Here is a 22,603-nt window from a genome sequence, read left to right on the forward strand (position 1 = left end):
ATAACAAAGCCTTCTAGCCCCGAACAAATTGGGGATAGATTATAGGTGAAACCTAAGAAAAAACACAAGTCAAGATTCAGGCACATAGATAATTGTTTTTATTCAATTTTAAGGCTATTTTTCATATGTTCCATCATTGTAAGTATCATTTTATTGTCTTTTATTATGTCAAACCCTATCTCTCTTTCCATTATTATCAAGCCCGAGGTCTCAGTGCGTACTGATGCCTTTAGAGATCTCTGTTTGACATGTCTAAATTATATCAGCATGTGTTAGACAGACTTTTGTTTAATTGGTGCTACTCTAGCCTATCATGCGTATCATCGTTCTAGGCTTGATCTCTTCTTGTATGACCACAATCCAACGTAACATATGTATTTCCACAACCTCTAGATTGTTTGTATACAATTATTCATTTTTAGAAGGGTAATCTAGTCACTTTATGCCAAGCTCAAGCTTTAGGCTTGTTCTTCTTATAGTCTTTGTTGAGGGGGCTTCACGTTCTCGGAACGAGCTAAGCCATCCTTGTCTATTTTTGACCGACTATCAATGAAGCAATCATGTAGGCTTCACCCTTTGAACATCGATGAAGAGGACCAAATGACTTTGTCCATTATTATTGGCCTTCAGGATCTTGCGAAGTGGCCCTTCCATATCCACTATTCCTTTGTTTTAGAATATAAACAAAGTGATTTATGTAAATTGATAACAAATAAATGATCAATTAACTCCAAAACATTGAGGACTATGTCTATCCGAAGTCGAATCCCCAACAACATCCCCTTACGGGCGAAGGCCTGCTATGAAGGCATGAATCCTACGAAAACATGATTTTGAACAAAGGTAAAACATCATCCCGAGCTTTGGAGTTGGTCGTTTGGAATAGTTTCATGTTTTTGAATTTGTAATTGTCGAGTTTGAATGAAGTTAGGTATATAAGAAAGTTGAACAATCGCTTTTGACCAAAGTTGCCTATATAATGCGCCCGTGAGTCATTTTTTGCAACTATTTTGGTAAAATGAGGGATCTTGCTAATTGTTTTCTCAAAATGAAGCTTTCTCTATTCCTATGAGTATTACAAAGGTAAGTTATTAGACTTATTGATTTTGTTTTTCTTGTTGTTTTTCGGTTAGTCTGATTTATCCTTTTTGTGTTTGATGTCCGAGGTTGAAGAGAATCCTCGCATTTCTTCACCTGATTCTAAAGATGATCCTATGGATGTCAAAGTCTCTTAGTTAGAACTTGATGCTGAAACAAATCTTAGATTTGGAACATCTTTGAGGACAATAGGTTTTGGGTTCATTTATTTCAAAGAATTTTTTGATCAGAGAACAAGTTTGACTATTCAGAACGAGCCAGTTCCGAAGCCAAAGACTAATGAATGTGTTGTCTTTGAAGCTTACTGCTAGTCTTTGTTTCTACTGTAGGATCTGATTGAAGACATTCTTGAAGATTATAATATAGATATGCACCATTTAACTCGAAGTGGACTTTTGAAGATTGGCCTCTTTGTCTAGGATGTCAAGGCTTAGCAATTGACCTATAATATAACTACTTTTAACTCGTTGAACAAAAATGCATTGCTAGTTCAAGAATAAAATGGTTGATGGGGTTAAATTTAATAATTACTTTAGATGTTTTAGCTTCAAGCCTTGTCGCATTGAGAACAAATTACTCTTTACCTCAAAGAATAAGTTGCATGATGATTGGTTGGAATATTAGCTTTATCATAAAGTTCCTTTAGTTGTGAAGGACCAGAATGGTAAAAAAGGTTAAGAGGTATCTGAAAGTCGCCTAGAGGGGGGGTGGATAGGCGAAACCTGAAAATTAAAACTTTATCCCCCAACTAGATCCTTTGATTAGTGGTTAGAACAAGATGAACAATTATCGGAGTATAAAAACTAAGTTCTTGCTAATAAAGAGTATAGCTTTCAAATAATGCGGAAGTGATAAATCAATACAACTAATAATTCTATGATAACAAAGCAAGAAAGCTTAGATGGAAAAGGGCACTAACTCAAGTTCTTTTCTTGCGGAGTGTTGCTTCACTTAAATGAGATTTTAACTTGAAGCAACACCAAATGATATGGGCAAAGAATAGTGCAAGAGAACTTAGAGTAAGGGAAAGCAAACAAATCACAAGCAAAAGCACAATGAACACGGGTGATTTGTTTTACCGAGGTTCGGCCCTCGAAGGCCTAGTCCCCGTTGAGGAGTCCACTTAAGGACGGGTCTTTTTCAACCCTTTCCCTCTCTCCCGATCACACAAGGATCGGCGAGCTCTTCTTCTTCTCAAGGATCACTCTCGATCCCACAAGGACCACCACAATCTTTGGTGTCTCTTGCTAGCTTTTACAAGCCTCCAAAACTTTGGAGGAAGTTTGAATGGGAGTCAAAACTCCACGCGCAAATGAACACAAAGATGTAGCACACACTATTTCTCAATGAATCTCACAAGGCGCTAGGGCTAAACTCAATTGAGTAGCTCTCAATTGCTTGCTCTCTCTTTTGTGGCACTTGTGTTGGTTGTAGTGGACTAAATCTTGTGTATAGGATGGATCAATGAATATAGGTGGTTGGGAGGGCTTGAGTATGTCAACTAGATGACTTGGAATGTTGCTTGGACTCCCACACCTTGAAGTGGCCGGTTGGGGTGGTATTTATAGCCACCATCCAAAAACTAGCCGTTGGAGAAGTCTGCTGGCGATGGGCGCACCGGACAGTCCGGTGCACACCGGACATGTCCGGTGCGCCAGCCACGTCATCCTAGCCGTTGAGATTGGAGCTGGTCGACAGTTGGAGGCTTTGTCCTCATGTGGCACCGGACAGTCCGGTGCACACCGGACAGTCCGGTGCCTCTCTGATCCTCTGCTCTGACTTCTGCCGCGTGTACTGTTCTGCACTGTTTACTGTCAGAGTCGACCGTTGGGCGCAGATGACCGTTGCTCCGCTGGCACACCGGACAGTCCGGTGCACACCGGACAGTCCGGTGCACACCGGACAGTCCGGTGAATTTTAGCGGAGCAGTCTTCGTGAAATCCCGAGGCTGCCGAGTTCCTGAGGCCGCGTTTCGTTGGAGCACCGGACACTGTCCGGTGTACACCGGACAGTCCGGTGAATTATAGCGCGCCGGCCCTGGACTTTCCCGAAGGTGGCGAGTTTGAGTCTGAGTCCCCTGGTGCACCGGACAGGTACTGTTCACTGTCCGGTGGCACACCGGACAGTCCGGTGCGCCAGACCAGGGATGCCTTCGGTTGCCCCTTTGCTCCTTTCTTTTGACTCTTGTCTTGTTCTTTTTATTGGTTTTATGTTGAATCTTTGGCACCTGTAGAACATATAATCTAGAGCAAACTAATTAGTCCAATTGTTTGTGTTGGACATTCAATCACCAAAATCATTTAGGAAAAGGTTTAAAGCCTATTTCCCTTTCAATCTCCCCCTTTTTGGTGATTGATGCCAACACAAACCAAAGCAAAAATATAAGAGCATAATTGAACTAGTTTGCCTACGGTAAGTGCAAAGATTGCTTGGAATTTAAACCAATATTGATTTCATAAGATATGCATGAATGGTTCTTTCTTTATCTAGCATTTTGGACCACGCTTGCACCACATGTTTTGTTTTTGCAAAATCTTTTGTAAATCTTTTCAAAGTTCTTTTTGCAAATAGTCAAAGGTAAATGAATAAGAGTTTACAAAGCATTTTCAAGTTTTGAAATTTTCTCCCCCTGTTTCAAATGCTTTTCCTTTGACTTCAACAAAACTCCCCCTAAAAGAGATCCACCTCTTAGTGTTCAAGAGGGTTTTGATATACCATTTTTGAAATACTACTTTCTCCCCCTTTTGAACACAATAGGATACCAAATGATAAATACTTTTGGAAAGCACTAAGTTTTTGAATTTTTAAATTTAGTGGTGGTGGTGCGGTCCTTTTGCTTTGGGCTCATTTCTCCCCCTTTTTGGCATGAATCGCCAAAAACGGAATCGTTAGAGCCCTCAAAGTGCTATCTTCCCCTTTGGGCATAAATAAATGAGTTAAGATTATACCAAAGGCGAAGTCCGGTCTTTTAGCTTTGGGCTCTTACTCTCTTCCTGAGACGAAGTCCTTTTCTTTGATGCTTATTTCTCCCCAAGGAATAGAGAGTTGCTTGGAGTGATGGCGAAGTATGATATACGGAGTGGAAGCCTTTGTTTTCGCCGAAGACTCCATTTCCCTTTCAATCTACGACTTAGCATAGTAATATACTTGGAAACATATTAGTCGTAGTCATGGTACGGGAATAATAGGATATTTGTACCAACATGAAAGAGATATGATCAAGAGATATGTCAATTAAGCATGATCATAGTTCTATATAACATAGATTTCTCCCCCTAAGTATGTGCATGGAGAGGAACACATATTATGGCCTTAAATGCCAATTGCACATAATTAGATTAATGTGAACATATCTATATTATACAGAATGTGAAGTGCAATGTGTCATAGTATATGAGTGATGCTCAAGACAGTTTATGCACTTATGAAAGCATGTTGCAAACATTTTAAGCATTTTCCTTTAAGGATTTCAAAGAGACTTAAGGACCATCCACCTTTGGAACAAAGGTAGCTTATCCTCGTTACAAGGTTAAGCTTTAAGCTCTTTGACAATAGAATCACTTCAACTAGTTTTAGCAAAGATGCAATAATGCATGAGTGAAATTTTAAGAGGTTAAACTAGGTATGAAGCAGGGATAAATGCAAAGGACATGCTTTCTCTTCCTTATGTATAAGATATGCAAAGAATGCTTATAAGAGGAAGATTTAGGTACAAGTTTAAATGAAAGGAAGTGATTTTACCCTTTTGTACCTTCTCATAGAGACGCTCTCTTCATTGTGCTTTGTCCTTAGTCTTAGTTGCTTAAGACCTATATTCAATGACAATATATGGAAATACTTTGCACAAGAGAGAGTTCTACAACTAGTGATCTTTTTCAAGTTATTGTTAGCATATATCAAATGGATCACAAGTTGCATAAATGAATCATGATTTCTCCTTTTTCCTTAGTGCATATCAAGATAGATGTCAATCAAATTAAAATTACATGAGGCACTAAGAAACATAAGTGATAATCGAAGTTGTTCAATGATCAACCAATATGCGATCAAGAGAGAACAACAAAGGCATTAAGTTTTCAATCAAGCTTAAAAATAGGAGAATCCAATAAGCATGCTACTTTTTAGAAATGAAAGCAACAGACCTTGATGAAAGCGATATTACTTTAACAAGTTTGATTGATGTGAAGTAGCATACTATATGAGAAACATTATTCTCATGCAAGAGACTATATGAAATTACTAAGATAAAGCAATAGTCTCAACATAATCAAAATATAATAACGGACTCCCCCTAAAGATATGCATCAAGTAATTGAAAGAATTGATTTCGATGCATTCACTTTTAAGGACATAAAGAGGGAAGCATTATACATTTTGATCAAGGCTCATAAATTTTGCAATAAATAACTTAAGCCTGGTAACCTCATAATGAAAAAGGATTTAGAATGCTTACAACCACATCATTGATTGTTGAGAAGACCTTATTATCCAGGTAGATGTTGTTGTCCTTGATGTTCTTTCTTTTTCATTTGAGTGTCCTCCCTTTATATTTGTCTCTTTTACCTTCCAAACTTATTGAAAATACTCAAGAGACATGTTAATAGCGCAAGGGAGTCTATGGTGAAGGATGATTACTTTAGATAATTAGCATACAAGATTCATCATCCACAAGTCACACAGACATGAAGTAAAATCCTTAACATTAGTGCATTTCATTTGAGAAAAATGAGTGAGCACCTTTTAAGCATTTTAATAATCATTGGAGATTTTACTTTATCATATTGAAGTTAGTTAATCATCACTTGGAAGCAAATCAATATGATAACATGCATATAAATATCGCAAAGGCATTAAATAGATTCTAATGGACATAAGCATTAAGAAAATGATATTTGAATGCATACTTAGTTAATTTCGGTCCAATAAAGAATCTATTCCTCTCAAGAGTAGAGTATGATAATTTAGATTAAATACTCATTGAGATGGGAACTAAACTTAACTTGAGAAGATGAGTTCCCATACCTTTGCTTTTACCTTTCTTCTATTGGGTGAAGATCAACCCATGAGGCTTGTGTACTTTCCCTTCTATGCATATTTATAAGTAAGCTCAAGAGATACGTTAGCAACACAAGCACTAGTTTCCATTTAGTAATCATTTTGATAAAGAATGAGAAGTTAGATTAACAAAACATGGAAACTCCATAGCATGAACTAGATTATTCATAGATGATGTTATGCTCAATTTTAACTCATAAAACAAGCATAACTAATCCTTTGAGATTATAGGAATAAATCTAAATCATGATTTGGAAAGCGATAAAAGTGAAAGAGTCATATCCAATTGAGCAATAAGAGATACAACATGAATTATTGGATAGAATTTCCTAGACATGATGAGACACGCATTTCCATAGAGAAACTTATTCTCTACAAGTGAGACTACTTAAATTACTTAGATAAAAACATTAGTCTCACTTTTCTAGCTATAGAGAGAATTTTTCCTTTTATAAGTGTCCTAAGTATTTGAATTTCTTATATGACACCTTATTCTTTTAAGAACATGAGATATCTCTTTATACCTAGAACATGGCAATAATAGAATAATTAATGTAAAGACATGCCATGTGAACTTGCAACAATTTAAAGCATGTAGATTGTCATAATATAGAATTTGATAAATACACAATCTACCATATGAGAGGAATTTCTTCAAAGAATGATGACATAATTTTAAAACATCCTTAAGTGCTTTCTATTTCTATGTGACTACACAAGACACATGACAAATTAAGATAATTGCACTTAAGAATATAAATGTTACCATCCCTTGACTTTCCTCCATGTTGTAGGCTTTGATATTCCGCACATGATGATTCTTTATTTCCTACAACATTAATATCTTGCCGAGATGATATGAGTTTTGAATACAATAAACTGAAGTAACTTTGATTTGATCTTGAATATGTAGATCATTTGAAGATTGATAGCTTGAGTTGATAAGAATTGAATTAACTCCCTCAAGCACCCCAAAGGTTCATACCATCTCCTTCTCCTACAAATCTTGTCAAGCACATTTTGGTACCCATCGCTTGATGGGTCCGTTAAGGTTAGTAAACAAAGATCTAGGAACCCAAGTGTCCTTTGTGCTAGCGCTTGGTAAACTTGTTACCTTTCTAGCACAAGTTGCAATCTTGGGTTGCCTAGTTATATATGAATCAAATGACAAGTTAGGAGTGAGATTTTTACCAATGGGACAATCTTTGCATTGATGTCCCTTCTTTCGGCATGTGTAGCATAGGCGTTTTCCAAATTTTGAAGATTTCTTCTTTCCTTGTTTATTGCTTGCTACATGGTTAGTAAAAATTTTCTTTTCTAACCCTATGCCTCTTTGTTTTAAATGGGGACAAGATCTAAGCAAGTGTCCCTTCTTGGAGCATTTAAAACAAAGTCTATCATCCTTGTTAATAATCAAGCCATTTTTAATGTAGGGACACGACCTAATCAAGTGCCCCTCTTTAAAGCATTCACTACACCTCTTAATGTGAAGTGTGGCTTGATCATTACCTTGGATGTTACCTTTTGTGGAGGCGTGATTGAGGCTTTTGGAGGAGGTGTTGAATTTCTTCTTTTGTTTCTTCCCCTTGGCAATCCTCAAATCCTTGACATTTTCTTCAAGGGATGTAGTGCATGCCACGGTTGTTCCCGTCTCAAGCTTCTTCACCATGTGATTACGGTTATCTTGAGAAGGTTGAGCAATGCACTTCCCTTTTAGTTGTGTCAAGCTCATTTTTAGCCTCTCATTTTCTTCCTTGAGCTTTTGATATGTATCATCATTTGTTCCTGCAAGTTCTAGCTCAAAAGAAGATTTGCTTGTTGACGGACAACAAGCATTAGCACATGGTAATATAGTATCAATTTGAATACATGTGCATGAGTGAGGTTGTCGGGATTTTAAATTTTCTATCACAACCTCATGAGCAATGTTTAATATGATATGATCATCTCTAAGATTTTCATGAGAGCATAGGAGCATATCATATTTTTCTTGAAAAGCTAGGTTTTCAATTTTTAGCTTTTCTACTTGGTCCTTTAGCAAGGTATTCTTATTTACTAATTGAGCGATACAATGTAACGCGTTATCTTGCTCAATTGAAATAGTTTCATACCTTTGGACCAAATCAACATGAGAGCACTTTAGCTCCTCATGTTCTTTAGTCAACTCGTCAAAGTGTTGCATCTTTATGGAGAGAATATCTTCTAGCCTTTGACGAGCTTCGCTTTGTTCTCTCGCTCTTTCTAGAAGTTTGAGCATGACCGCCTTATCTTCTTGGCTTAGGCGAGCGTAGAGATGCACAAAGCTTCTTTCTTCCTCCTCATCCTCATTTGTGCTTCCGCTATCATTTTCATTAGCCACACAACACATGTGTGAATCGAAATGGGAAGACAAACCTTTTGGAGAGGTGGATTCATCGTTTGGTCTCCATCGTTCATTCTCTTCTTCTTCCTTGCAAGGGTTAGTATCACAAATACCAAAGGAAGTAGAAGCACAAAATGAACTATCATTTTTGGACTCATCAAATTTGCTTCTAATTCTAGTCCAAATATCATGCGCATCATGGACGGATTCATCATAGTTTGATATGAAGGCACGATAATCTTCTTTGCTAAGAGAATTGTTTAAGATGTCAAAAGCTAGGTAGTTTAAGCGATAACATCTTTGATCCTCCTCGGAATTAATTTTTCCATTAAAACTAGAGGGAAAAATACTCTTGTCAATAATTTGTTCTAATTGAGGATGTATGGTTCTAAAGGCATTTATCACACTAGTAGACCATGAATCATAATTAGAACAATCATCAAGTAATATCTCAAGAGTTACCTCCTTTTGAGTTGCGTTCGTTTGAGGAGTCTTCTTGTTCTTTTGGGATCTTTTACGAGCCATCACTTCGAGTTGTTAGACTCAAGATGAAGTGCCTAGCTCTGATACCAATTGAAAGTCGCCTAGAGGGGGGGTGGATAGGCGAAACCTGAAAATTAAAACTTTATCCCCCAACTAGATCCTTTGATTAGTGGTTAGAACAAGATGAACAATTATCGGAGTATAAAAACTAAGTTCTTGCTAATAAAGAGTATAGCTTTCAAATAATGCGGAAGTGATAAATCAATACAACTAATAATTCTATGATAACAAAGCAAGAAAGCTTAGATGGAAAAGGGCACTAACTCAAGTTCTTTTCTTGCGGAGTGTTGCTTCACTTAAATGAGATTTTAACTTGAAGCAACACCAAATGATATGGGCAAAGAATAGTGCAAGAGAACTTAGAGTAAGGGAAAGCAAACAAATCACAAGCAAAAGCACAATGAACACGGGTGATTTGTTTTACCGAGGTTCGGCCCTCGAAGGCCTAGTCCCCGTTGAGGAGTCCACTTAAGGACGGGTCTTTTTCAACCCTTTCCCTCTCTCCCGATCACACAAGGATCGGCGAGCTCTTCTTCTTCTCAAGGATCACTCTCGATCCCACAAGGACCACCACAATCTTTGGTGTCTCTTGCTAGCTTTTACAAGCCTCCAAAACTTTGGAGGAAGTTTGAATGGGAGTCAAAACTCCACGCGCAAATGAACACAAAGATGTAGCACACACTATTTCTCAATGAATCTCACAAGGCGCTAGGGCTAAACTCAATTGAGTAGCTCTCAATTGCTTGCTCTCTCTTTTGTGGCACTTGTGTTGGTTGTAGTGGACTAAATCTTGTGTATAGGATGGATCAATGAATATAGGTGGTTGGGAGGGCTTGAGTATGTCAACTAGATGACTTGGAATGTTGCTTGGACTCCCACACCTTGAAGTGGCCGGTTGGGGTGGTATTTATAGCCACCATCCAAAAACTAGCCGTTGGAGAAGTCTGCTGGCGATGGGCGCACCGGACAGTCCGGTGCACACCGGACATGTCCGGTGCGCCAGCCACGTCATCCTAGCCGTTGAGATTGGAGCTGGTCGACAGTTGGAGGCTTTGTCCTCATGTGGCACCGGACAGTCCGGTGCACACCGGACAGTCCGGTGCCTCTCTGATCCTCTGCTCTGACTTCTGCCGCGTGTACTGTTCTGCACTGTTTACTGTCAGAGTCGACCGTTGGGCGCAGATGACCGTTGCTCCGCTGGCACACCGGACAGTCCGGTGCACACCGGACAGTCCGGTGAATTTTAGCGGAGCAGTCTTCGTGAAATCCCGAGGCTGCCGAGTTCCTGAGGCCGCGTTTCGTTGGAGCACCGGACACTGTCCGGTGTACACCGGACAGTCCGGTGAATTATAGCGCGCCGGCCCTGGACTTTCCCGAAGGTGGCGAGTTTGAGTCTGAGTCCCCTGGTGCACCGGACAGGTACTGTTCACTGTCCGGTGGCACACCGGACAGTCCGGTGCGCCAGACCAGGGATGCCTTCGGTTGCCCCTTTGCTCCTTTCTTTTGACTCTTGTCTTGTTCTTTTTATTGGTTTTATGTTGAATCTTTGGCACCTGTAGAACATATAATCTAGAGCAAACTAATTAGTCCAATTGTTTGTGTTGGACATTCAATCACCAAAATCATTTAGGAAAAGGTTTAAAGCCTATTTCCCTTTCAGTATCCTTTAACAGCAAAGATGGGAAAAACACTTTTGAATATAAGCTATCCTATAGAGATAGCACAACTTCAAAAGTAGTTGAAAATGCATATCATCTCATAACTTTGCTTCATAGTTGTAGACATCTTTTAGAAGAGTATGTCACCACTTATATTTGGCCGCTTTGCCGAGGTTGGGTGCCTTGTTGGTATCATGTGAACAAGATTGGAAGTAAGCAATACAAGCTTTTGAACTTTGAGGTTGTGAGGCCTTATCGTTTTAAGATTGACATAGAGTTTATTGCAGCAATTAAAGTGAAGGCTTCTGAACTTATTAGAAAATTTATTAATAAAGAGAAGAATTTGATTATTTATACTCTCGTAGTTGAATGTTTATCGATTTTTATTATTTTATGTTCTTTAATAATATGTCAGAGTGGCATTTATAACTGAGAGCACCTAGAGGGGGAGGGGGGGTGAATAGGTGATCCTGTAAAACTTAAACTTATAGCCACAAAAACTTGTTAAGTGTTAGCACAATAATTGCCAAGTGGCTATAAAGGAGTCTCAACAACACAATACCACAAGAGATCAATCACAGAGATGACACAGTGGATTATCCCGTGGTTCGGCCAAGACCAACGCTTGCCTACTCCACGTTGTGGCGTCCCAACGGACGAGGGTTGCAATCAACCCCTCTCAAGCGGTCCAAAGACCCACTTGAATACCACGGTGTTTTGCTTGCTTTTTCTCAATCCCGTTTGCGAGGAATCTCCACAACTTGGAGCCTCTCGCCCTTACAATTGAAGTTCACAAAGAAACACAGAGCAAAGGGGGAATGAGCAACGCACACAAGACTTCAAAAGATCAGAGCAACAACACGCACACAAGTAGCAACAAGAGCTCGCAACACAACTCAAAGAGTTCACAACTCCACAAGAGCTCTATATGCTATCACAATGAGACGAATGCGCGAGATCGATGTCTTGGTGCTTAGGAATGTTGTAGGAATGCTTGGTGTGCTCCTCCATGCGCCTAGGGGTCCCTTTTATAGCCCCAAGGCAGCTAGGAGCCGTTGAGAACAAATCTGGAAGGCCATCCTTGCCTTCTGTCGTCGGGTGCACCGGACAGTCCGGTGCACACCGGACACTGTCCGGTGCCCGATTTATTTCCTTAAACAGCACAGCCGACCGTTGCCGACCGATGAAGATCTGGGAGCCGTTGGCGCACCGGACATGTCCAGTGCACACCGGACAGTCCGGTGCCCCCTTCCGACCGTTGGCTCGGCCACGTGTCGCGCGCAGATTCCGCTGCCGACCGTTGGCTCACCGGACAGTCCGGTGCACACCGGACAGTCCGGTGAATTATAGCCGTACGCCGTCGGCGAATTCCCAAGAGAGGCCACTTCGCGCCGAGTCAGCCTGGCGCACCGGACACTGTCCGGTGCACCACCGGACAGTCCGGTGTGCCAGACCGAGCTGAGTCTTGGCTGTACACAGCCAAGCTTTTTCCATCTCTTTTCTTTTCTTCTTCTTTCTGTTTCTAACACTTAGACAAGTATATTAGTACACAAAACCAATGTACTAAGGCTTAGAAACATACCTTTACTCATGATTTGCACTTTGTCCATCCATGAGCATAGAATCACATTTAAGCACTTGTGTTTGCACTCAATCACCAAAATACTTAGAAATGGCCCAAGGGCACATTTCCCTTTCAATCTCCCCCTTTTTGGTGATTTATGCCAACACAACATAAAGCAACTAGAACAAGTGCAAAATTACTTCAAATAAACTCAAATTTATTTTGATTCAATTTTGGCATATATGGATCATCCTTTGCCACCACTTGGTTTGTTTTTGTAAATCAAACTCAAATCTCTATCTCTAAGTCAAACACACATGTTGAAGCATAAAGAGAGTCATTCCAAAAGAGATTGATCAAAGATTTCAAAAACTCCCCCTAATTCCCATAATCAATACTTCTCCCCACAAGAAGCCAACTTTTGACAAAAGAGACAATGCAAGAGTTTTGAACAAACCAAAAGCTCTATTCTACTATTTTCAAAATCTCTCAAGTGGTAGCTGATCCATTTATTGCTTTAGCCTTTATTTTCTCCCCCTTTGGCATCAAGCACCAAAACGGGATCAATCTTGGCCCTTTAACCCCATTGCCTCACCAAAATCTTCAATGAAGAGCAAATGGCAATAAGAGTTCATGAGATGAACTTGGAATAAGTTACCCTCTCATCGGAGTGCAGTGGAAGTCTTTCATGGTCCAAGTCCACCTGTTCCCTTTCAATTCTCCTTCGAGACTAAAACAAGCAAACTCAAGCATATGGTTAGTCTCAAAGGGTCAAGTTGTAACACATCTCCCCCCTAAACATGTGCATCACTTTGCAACAGACTTGTGAGGTCCAGGGAGTGTTTGTACAACTTGAGCACCACAATAAGCAACAAAATGCAGAATGAACATGATCAAAGGCATAAACACATGTATGCTACAATTCAATCCAAGTTCCGCGAATCTAAGACATTTAGCTCACTGCGCAGCCTGCAAAAGGTCTTCTCATCTAGAGGCTTGGTAAAGATATCGGCTAGCTGGTTCTCGGTGCTAACATGAAACACTTCGATATCTCCCTTTTGCTGGTGGTCTCTCAAAAAGTGATGCCGGATGTCAATGTGCTTTGTGCGGCTGTGTTCAACAGGATTTTCCGCCATGCGGATAGCACTCTCATTGTCACATAGGAGTGGGACTTTGCTCAGATTGTAGCCAAAGTCCCGGAGGGTTTGCCTCATCCAAAGTAGTTGCGCGCAACACTGTCCTGCGGCAACGTACTCGGCCTCAGCAGTGGATAGGGCAACGGAAGTTTGTTTCTTAGAGTTCCACGACACCAGGGACCTTCCTAAGAATTGGCACGTCCCCGATGTACTCTTCCTATCGACCTTACATCCAGCATAGTCGGAATCTGAGTATCCAACCAAGTCAAAGGTGGACCCCTTTGGATACCAGAGCCCAAAGCAAGGCGTAGCAACTAAATATCTCAGAATTCGCTTCACCTCCACTAAGTGACACTCCTTAGGATCGGATTGAAATCTAGCACACATGCATACGCTAAGCATAATATCCGGTCTACTAGCACATAAATAAAGCAAAGAACCTATCATGGACCGGTATGCTTTTTGATCAACGGACTTACCTCCTTTGTTGAGGTCGGTGTGTCCGTCGGTTCCCATCGGAGTCTTTGCGGGCTTGGCGTCCTTCATCCCAAACCGCTTTAGCAGATCTTGCGTGTACTTCGTTTGGGAGATGAAGGTGCCGTCCTTGAGTTGCTTCACTTGGAACCCAAGGAAGTAGTTCAACTCGCCCATCATCGACATCTCGAATTTTTGCGTCATCACCCTGCTAAACTCTTCACAAGACTTTTGGTTAGTAGAACCAAATATTATATCATCGACATAAATTTGGCACACAAACAAATCACCATCACATGTCTTTGTAAAAAGAGTTGGATCGGCTTTCCCAACCTTGAAAGCATTAACAATTAGAAAGTCTCTAAGGCATTCATACCATGCTCTTGGGGCTTGCTTAAGTCCATAGAGCGCCTTAGAGAGCTTACACACATGGTCGGGGTACCGTTCATCCTCGAAGCCAGGGGGTTGCTCTACGTACACCTCCTCCTTGATTGGCTCGTTGAGGAAAGCACTCTTCTTATCCATTTGGAACAACCTGAAAGAATGGTGAGCGGCATATGCTAGCAAGATACGAATGGACTCTAGCCTAGCCACAGGAGCAAAAGTCTCCTCAAAGTCCAAACCTGCGACTTGGGCATAACCTTTTGCCACAAGTCGAGCCTTGTTCCTTGTCACCACTCCGTGCTCGTCTTGTTTGTTGCGGAACACCCACTTGGTTCCCACAACATTCTGCTTGGGTCGAGGCACCAGCGTCCAAACTTCATTTCTCTTGAAGTTGTTGAGCTCCTCTTGCATGGCCAACACCCAGTCCGGATCTAGCAAGGCCTCTTCTACCTTGAAAGGCTCACTAGAAGAGACAAAAGAGTAATGTTCACAAAAAATAACTAATCGAGACCGAGTAGTTACTCCCTTGCTAATGTCACCCAGAATTTGGTCGACGGGATGATCCCTTTGAATCATCGCTCGAACTTGGGTTGGAGGTGCCGGTTGCGCTTCTTCCTCCATCACATGATCATCTTGTGCTCCCCCTTGATCATGCGCCTCCACTTGAGGTACCTGTTCGTCATCTTGGGTTGGGGGATGCACCATGGGTGAAGAAGAAGGTTGATCTTGCTCCAAGTGTTCCTGTGGTCGCACATCACCAATCGCCATGGTGCGCATAGCGGCCGTTGGAACATCTTCTTCATCTACATCATCAAGATCAACAACTTGCTCTCTTGGAGAGCCATTAGTCTCATCAAATACAACGTCGCTAGAGACTTCAACCAAACCCGATGATTTGTTGAAGACTCTATACGCCTTTGTATTTGAGTCATAACCTAACAAAAACCCTTCTACTGCTTTGGGAGCAAACTTAGAATTTCTATCTTTCTTCACTAGAATGTAGCACTTGCTCCCAAATACACGAAAGTAAGATACATTGGGTTTGTTACCGGTTAGCAGCTCATACGAGGTCTTCTTGAGGAGGCGGTGAAGGTAGACCCTGTTGATGGCATGGCAAGCCGTGTTCACGGCTTCCGACCAAAAACGCTCGGGGGTCTTGAATTCTCCAAGCATCGTCCTTGCCATATCGATTAGCGTCCTGTTCTTCCTCTCTACCACACCGTTTTGCTGTGGTGTGTAGGGAGCGGAGAACTCGTGCTTGATCCCTTCCTCCTCAAGTAACTCCTCCACTTGAAGGTTCTTGAACTCGGACCCGTTGTCGCTCCTTATCTTCTTCACCTTGAGCTCAAACTCATTTTGAGCTCTCCTGAGGAAGCGCTTGAGGGTCCCTTGGGTTTCAGACTTATCCTGCAAGAAGAACACCCAAGTGAAGCGGGAAAAGTCATCAACAATAACTAGACCATACTTACTCCCTCCTATGCTCAGATAGGCGACAGGTCCGAAGAGGTCCATATGCAGCAGCTCCAGGGGTCTTGAAGTGGTCATCACATTCTTGCTGTGATGCGCTCCTCCCACTTGTTTACCTGCTTGACAAGCTGCACAAGGTCTATCTTTTTCGAATTGCACGTTAGTCAAACCTATCACATGTTCTCCCTTTAGAAGCTTGTGAAGGTTCTTCATCCCCACATGTGCTAAGCGGCGATGCCACAGCCAGCCCATGCTAGTCTTAGCTATTAAGCATGCATCTAGACCGGCCTCTTCTTTTGCAAAATCAACTAAATAAAGTTTGCCGTCTAATACACCCTTAAAAGCTAGTGAACCATCACTTCTTCTAAAGACAGACACATCTACATTTGTAAATAGACAGTTATACCCCATGTTGCATAATTGACTAACAGATAGCAAATTATATCCAAGAGACTCTACTAAAAACACATTAGAGATAGAGTGCTCATTAGAAATTGCAATTTTGCCTAACCCTTTTACCTTGCCTTGATTCCCATCACCGAATATAATTGAATCTTGGGAATCCTTATTTTTGACGTAGGAGGTGAACATCTTCTTCTCCCCCGTCATATGGTTTGTGCATCCGCTATCAATAATCCAGCTTGAACCCCCGGATGCATAAACCTGCAAGGCAAATTTAGGCTTGGGACTTAGGTACCCAACTCTTGTTGGGTCCTATAAGGTTAGTCACAATTTCCTTAGGGACCCAAATGCAAGTTTTATCACCCTTGCATTTTGCCCCTAACTTCCTAGCAATTACCTTTCTATCCTTTCTACAAATTGCAAAGGAAGCATTCAAAGCATGATATATTGTAGAAGGCTCATTAACTTTCCTAGGAATATTAACAACATTTCTTCTAGGCATATTATGAACAACATCCCTTCTACCAACATTTCTATCATTCACATATGAAGAACTAGAAGCAGACATAGCATGAGAAAAATCATCGTACGCATTATAACTCCTATAAGCATTTCTAGTTTGTCTCCTATCATGATACAAAAAGGCATGGTTCTTTTTAGCACTAGTAGCCATAGGGGCCTTCCCTTTCTCCTTAGCGGGAATGGGAGCCTTATGGCTTGTTAAGTTCTTGGCTTCCCTCTTGAAGCCAAGTCCATCCTTAATTGAGGGGTGTCTACCGATCGTGTAGGCATCCCTTGCAAATTTTAGTTTATCAAATTCATTCTTGCTAGTCTTAAGTTGGGCATTAAGACTAGCCAATTCCTCAGTTAATTTGGAAATTGAAACTAAATCATCACTACAAGCATCAACATCGAAATCTTTACACCTAGTGCAAATCTCAACATGTTCTACACAAGAATTAGATTTACTAGCTACTTCTAGTTTAGCATTTAAGTCATCATTAACACTCTTTAAAGTAGCAATGGTTTCATGACAAGAAGATAGTTCACTAGAAAGCACTTCATTTCTTTTAACTTCTAAAGCATAAGATTTTTGTGCCTCTACAAATTTGTCATGCTCTTCATACAAAAGGTCCTCTTGTTTTTCTAAGAGTCTATCTTTTTCATTCAAGGCATCAATCAATTCATTAATTTTATCTACTTTAGTTCTATCCAATCCCTTGAACAAACTAGAGTAATCTATTTCATCATCACTAGACTCATCATCACTGAAAGAATCATAAGTGACATTGTTTTGATTACATACCTTCTTCTCCCTTGCCATAAGGCATGTGTGACACTCGTTGGGGAAGAGGGATGATTTGTTGAAGGCAGTGGCGGCGAGTCCTTCATTGTCGGAGTCGGAGGAGGAGCAATCCGAATCCCACTCCTTTCCGATATGTGCCTCGCCCTTGGCCTTCTTGTAATGCTTCTTCTTTTCCCTCTTGCTCCCGTGTTCCTGGTCACTATCATTGTCGGGACAGTTAGCAATAAAATGACCAAGCTTACCGCATTTGAAGCATGATCGCTTTCCCTTGGTCTTAGTCTTGCTTGGCTGTCCCTTGCGACCCTTTAGTGCCGTCTTGAATCTTTTGATGATGAGGGCCATCTCTTCACCATTAAGACCGGCCGCCTCAATTTGTGCCACCTTGCTGGGTAGCGCCTCCTTGCTCCTTGTTGCCTTGAGAGCAATGGGTTGAGGCTCATGGATTGGGCCATTCAACGCGTCGTCCACGTACCTCGCCTCCTTGATCATCATTCGCCCGCTTACAAATTTTCCAAGAATTTCTTCGGGCGACATCTTGATGTACCTAGGATTTTCACGAATATTGTTCACCAAGTGAGGATCAAGAACGGTAAATGACCTTAGCATTAGGCGGACGACGTCGTGATCCGTCCATCGCGTGCTTCCGTAGCTCCTTATTTTGTTGATAAGGATCTTGAGCCGGTTGTATGTTTGTGTCGGCTCCTCGCCCCTTATCATCGCGAATCGTCCGAGCTCGCCCTCCACCAACTCCATCTTGGTGAGTAAGGTGACATCATTCCCCTCATGAGAGATCTTGAGGGTGTCCCAAATCTGCTTGGCATTGTCCAAGCCGCTCACCTTGTGATACTCGTCCCTGCACAAAGAGGCTAGCAACACAGTAGTAGCTTGTGCATTTTTATGGATCTGTTCATTAATAAACGAAGGGCTATCCGAGCTGTCAAATTTCATTCCACTTTCCACAATCTCCCAAATGCTTGGATGGAGAGAAAATAGGTGAGTACGCATTTTGTGACTCCAAAATCCGTAGTCCTCTCCATCAAAGTGAGGAGGCTTGCCAAGTGGAATGGGGAGCAAATGAGTATTTGAGCTATGCGGAATGCGCGAATAATCAAAAGAAAAGTTTGAGTTAACCGTCTTTTGTTTGTCATAGTCGTTGTCGTCGTTGTCCTTTTGGGAAGAGGAAGATTCGTCGCTGTCGTCGTAGTAGACGATCTCCTTGATGCGCCTTGTCTTCTTCTTCTTCCCTTCCTTCCGTCTATGGCCCGAGCCGGAGTCGGTAGGCTTGTCATCTTTGGGCTCGTTGACGAAGGACTCCTTCTCCTTATCGTTGATCACGATTCCCTTCCCCTTAGGATCCATCTCTTCGGGTGGTTAGTCCCTTTCTTGAAGAGAACGACTCTGATACCAATTGAGAGCACCTAGAGGGGGGGGGGGGGGGGGTGAATAGGTGATCCTGTAAAACTTAAACTTATAGCCACAAAAACTTGTTAAGTGTTAGCACAATAATTGCCAAGTGGCTATAAAGGAGTCTCAACAACACAATACCACAAGAGATCAATCACAGAGATGACACAGTGGATTATCCCGTGGTTCGACCAAGACCAACGCTTGCCTACTCCACGTTGTGGCGTCCCAACGGACGAGGGTTGCAATCAACCCCTCTCAAGCGGTCCAAAGACCCACTTGAATACCACGGTGTTTTGCTTGCTTTTTCTCAATCCTGTTTGCGAGGAATCTCCACAACTTGGAGCCTCTCGCCCTTACAATTGAAGTTCACAAAGAAACACAGAGCAAAGGGGGAATGAGCAACGCACACAAGACTTCAAAAGATCAGAGCAACAACACGCACACAAGTAGCAACAAGAGCTTGCAACACAACTCAAAGAGTTCACAACTCCACAAGAGCTCTATATGCTATCACAATGAGACGAATGCGCGAGATCGATGTCTTGGTGCTTAGGAATGTTGTAGGAATGCTTGGTGTGCTCCTCCATGCGCCTAGGGGTCCCTTTTATAGCCCCAAGGCAGCTAGGAGCCGTTGAGAACAAATCTGGAAGGCCATCCTTGCCTTCTGTCGTCGGGTGCATCGGACAGTCCGGTGCACACCGGACACTGTCCGGTGCACACCGGACACTGTCCGGTGCCCGATTTATTTCCTTAAACAGCGCAGCCGACCTTTGCCGACCGATGAAGATCTGGGAGCCGTTGGCGCACCGGACATGTCCGGTGCACACCGGACAGTCCGGTGCCCCCTTCCGACCGTTGGCTCGGCCACGTGTCGCGCGCAGATTCCGCTGCCGACCGTTGGCTCAGCCGACCGTTGGCTCACCGGACAGTCCGGTGCACACCGGACAGTCCGGTGAATTATAGCCGTACGCCGTCGGCGAATTCTCGAGAGAGGCCACTTCGCGCCGAGTCAGCCTGGCGCACCGGACACTGTCCGGTGCACCACCGGACAGTCCGGTGTGCCAGACCGAGCTGAGTCTTGGCTGTACACAGCCAAGCTTTTTCCATCTCTTTTCTTTTCTTCTTCTTTCTGTTTCTAACACTTAGACAAGTATATTAGTACACAAAACCAATGTACTAAGGCTTAGAAACATACCTTTACTCATGATTTGCACTTTGTCCATCCATGAGCATAGAATCACATTTAAGCACTTGTGTTTGCACTCAATCACCAAAATACTTAGAAATGGCCCAAGGGCACATTTCCCTTTCAATAACGATCATCAATTTTCTTTATTATTCCTTATACAAAATCTAAAATATCACTAGATTGTTTTACGACAATAACACACTTTTTACCATTCCAAATCAAATGCAACCCAAAATCGAATTTCAGATTCCAATTCAAACAAGATTTAAACTTTAAATCCTACTAAATGCAGCAATAAAAAAACCCAACATGAAATGCAAACTAAATCTTATATTAGTTATTTTATTTATTCAAGTAGATATTTCTATCTATGTAAAAATAACAATTGACTCAAATAAATAAATTTAAAATTGTTCTATTGAACTCCCGAATTGAATTTTGAGGTGTTACATTTTCTTCACGGACCTAGCCGTGTCCTTATGACCATGGAGGTTTTTGGGCACACACAAACTATCAGCGCAAGATATTGAGTAAGTATTTTATAAATGTACTTAATTGAATTCTTATTTCATGTCCTTCAATGATATATGTCAGATGATTATTTAGACTATCTCTAGGAGCATTGTTTATCCCACTTCTTATTTTAAACTTCACTATGTAAACTATACAATATATAGTGTAAAACAATGTTTTCTATGACCATATACACGATCTGCTGACCATATATAACCTTATAGAGGACATTACCTTTTTTATTTTCTATACAAGGTTTAAAATAAACTCGGACTATTTACATTCAATTATTCATTTAAATAAGAGTAATAAAGTCGCTTGATTCTAAACTCAAGCTCTAGACTTCTTTTGGTTGTGTAGTCTTGGTTGAGGGGGCTTCGTATTCTACGAACGATCTAAGCCATCCTTTGCTCCTTTAGTTTTGGCTTCGCATATCAGCGAAGTGATCGCATAAGCTTTGTCCTTCGAACCTCGACGAAGAGTATCAAATAACTTTGTCCATTGTATTTGATTTTCGTGGTCTTGATAAGTGGTCCTTTTATCTTTGCTATTCATTTGGCTTTACAATAAAAACGACATGACTTATGTAAATAGATATAACAAAGAAAAACTCTGGAGAATCAGGGACTTTATTTATCCAAAGTCGAAACCCTAAGCGCAGTGATAGAATATTTGGTTTGAAGAATGATCTTATGCCAATTGAGACTGCATTATGTCTAGCGCTTAAACTTATGGAGAACGACTGGATTAAAGTGATATATAATGACATACTAGTATAATACCCGTGCGTTGCGACGACATACAAATTATTCGATATTTTTTTATGAACCACCAATATACTAAGTTTGCTTCTGAATTCCTTAATTTATAAAAATAATAACATGTAATTGGGATTCTTTTTGCTTCAAGCCAGCTTTATTAACATTTAGTGATTTGGTTAACTATAAAACTTAATTTATAGTAGATAAATACACACAGTGTTAAAATCAACCCAACAAACCATAGAACGATAATAACGGAAACTAGAACTGAAAATAATCTATTGATTTTCTTTATTCACCATGTGCTCTTCTTTACAGCGAATAAAGACAACAAAGCCCATTACAAGCGCGAGAAACACCCCAATGGCCCATACGAGCCCCCTCAAGACAAAAGAGTTGAGCCCCAGCTCAGAAGCTCGCGTGCCCACTACCCTTCCGACTGTTTACTTCCTTGCTCACCTTTGGAACTGGAGTGGCGGCGCGACTTCTGCGTGGGCGGGACAATGTGGACATACATGTCTTGGTGAGCCACCCTGCCCCTCGCCCCCTCCTACACATAGCCACCGTGGCTGTCTGCTACAGCATATCGCGTCGACTCGAGGGCAACACCGCACCTCACAACCCTGTTCCACTCCAGACTCAGTGGGTACCTATGACCTCGCCCAGCAATGTCATTCCTCTAGGGCGCCCCCTGCATTAGCAGCAAGCAGATACATGGCCTAAAATGTAGCGATCTTCCTTGCCACTAATTTGAGTCAGCCCTAAGACAGAGCACACAATTTTCCAAAAGGAAAAACAAGTGACTTATTTCAATTGAAAGATAATATTGTAATAAGTACTGAGCCGGTTCTTTCCTAATCTCTAATTGAGCTCTAGAAAAATGTTCGAGGGGTCACAAATTAGGAAGGACTTGGTCATGGACAAAGAAAAGATGATGAATTCAAAGAAGGAAGCAAAATATCTCACCTTGCCGTCACCAAATAAAAGGCGCAAGCCTCGCATAGTTCTCTGTCTTGACGACCCGCCGCCGCTTCTGCCTCCCGGTGTCGCCGCTCCCGACGAACTCCATTAGGTAACTATAGTTCTCTGGCAGCTTCGCTTCCCACACGAAGTCAGCCCCCGTCGCGTTGCAGAATGCGTGATTGAGCTACGCGAGACTGCAAATCTATGGCAGGTTGAGCCTGAGCAGCACCTGGACGACTCAGAGTTCCGGAAGGTCGGTCAGTCCCACAGCAGCAGGTCCGGCAGCTGCCGTCGCGTCTCCGTCCATCCAAAGCAGGACCG

This window comes from Zea mays, chromosome 1, assembly GCF_902167145.1.
Source record: "Zea mays cultivar B73 chromosome 1, Zm-B73-REFERENCE-NAM-5.0, whole genome shotgun sequence".
Classification (NCBI taxonomy): domain Eukaryota; kingdom Viridiplantae; phylum Streptophyta; class Magnoliopsida; order Poales; family Poaceae; genus Zea; species Zea mays.